Source organism: Poeciliopsis prolifica, unplaced genomic scaffold (assembly GCF_027474105.1).
Source record: "Poeciliopsis prolifica strain line A6 unplaced genomic scaffold, Auburn_PproV2 SCAFFOLD002, whole genome shotgun sequence".
Lineage (NCBI taxonomy): Eukaryota > Metazoa > Chordata > Actinopteri > Cyprinodontiformes > Poeciliidae > Poeciliopsis > Poeciliopsis prolifica.
The window spans coordinates 9,435,667-9,437,667 of NW_026562377.1; positions in this window are offsets into that span (position 1 = coordinate 9,435,667).

A 2,001-nucleotide genomic window follows, 5' to 3' on the forward strand; every position below is an offset into this window, starting at 1 on the left:
AGTGTGTAGAGTAGTTTCATGGACAAAATATTTGTTTGTGTTGTAAAATCTACTTTTCTTAAAAAAAGTGACAAAATTTATTTTTTTTAAATCTTTTTTCAAAACAGATAAGTAACACCTTAAAATATATATTTCTTGTAATGCATTCAGAATTGTAAAGATAAACTAAATACATTTAATTTTCTAATTAGATGATTTCTCAAGATGGGTTCGCTGAATTAATTAGGTGTAATTGGAATAAAGGGACAGAAGAAAAACTCATCTCACATTTTTAGTATTTTATTTGTAAAAAAACACTTTTATAAACCATGTATCATTTTCCCTTCACAAATATGCAATACCTTGTATTGGTCCACCACACAAAAGCCTATGAAATATAGTACGTTTCTGGTTGTAACATGACAAATTACGTAAAAGTCCATAAATTAGTTTACCAAAGCTCAATACTTCTTGACATTTGAGCAGTGAATTATTACATATGTACGCAGTTTATGACCATACGCTAAGAGGAGCGTACGCACACTCGACATGGGCATCTAAACTTTGTATTAATCACACTAAATTATTCTTTCTAAAATTACAAAAGAACACAGAGGCAACTTTGTTCAGCATAAAAATATGTGTATGATGTACAAGATACAGTTGCACAAAATCAATAAATGTAACTCACCTGCGCTGATGATAAACACTGAAAAACGGTGTGGAAAAGGCACGGTATTGGTCAGTAGCTGAGGCCTATATCTCCCTCATACAAATATTTAAATTTACACTTATATAAACACATTGTAAGTATACACTGCCTGCTGAAAATAAAAGTCACCACCTGATTATAACTGAACCTGGTGAACAATAAATCTGGTGGTCGTGGAAAAGATGTTACTCTGTTTAAGAATGCATTGACATCAGGAAGAGAGAATATTCACTGAGGTTGAAAAAACTACAATATCTGTCTTGAGAAATATGGTTGGGAAACACCTGTGAATGACCATGACCTTTGATCACTCACGTGTTTGGTGAAATAAATTGAAGATTATAGGAAGAAGTCTGCTACGTTTAATAGTGAAAGTAAAAATGATTCCACATGCATTATATGAAGCGAACTCTGCCAATTGTGGGTAAAAAATTGTTATGTAGCCATAAGAAAACCATTAATTAGTGAGCCTAGCTGGAGAAAAAGGCTACAATTTGTAAAGGAGCATATAGATTGGACTTTGGAGCGATGAAAGGTCATGTCCTCTGATGAGTCCAGATTTACCCTCTTCCAGAGTGACTGGCACATCAAGGTAAGAAAAGAGGCAGATGAAGGGATGCACCCGTCATGCCTAGTGTCTACTGTACAAGCTGTGGTGGCGGCTGCAGTTGCTCAGGTTCATGTTCAGCAAAATTATGAGGTCAGCTGTCTACCTGAATGTACTGAATAATCGTTGTATTCCATCAATAGATACTCAAAGATGACAATGTCGAGCTTCATTGGGGTCAAATTGTGAACGAGTCGTTCGGGGAGCATGAGAGTCCAGAGCTTACATTTATTGAAAATGTAAGTGATGTTCTGAGAAGGCTTTGTACAGTTGTCAGACTCGCCATCATCAATACAAGATCTTGGAGAAAAAGTAATTCGACACTGGATGGAAATAAATCTTGTGGCATTGCAGAAGATTATAAAAACCATGCAACTACAAAATCAAAGTCACAGTTTTCTGTGACCACTTTTTGCTTTGGTGGCAACTTTTTTCTGGCCAAGCAGTGTATGTATATGCATATATATACACAATGTTGTACATTTGTGCAAATTACCTACAGTGTCAAGAAGGAGAAAAACTACACTGATACAGCAATAGTAGTGTCAAAGCAGCCTATTCAGTAGCTATAAAGACAACAACCTAATATATATATATATATATATATATATATATATATATATATATATATATATATATATATATATATATATATATATATATATATATATATATATATATATATATATATTGTCTGCAAAGA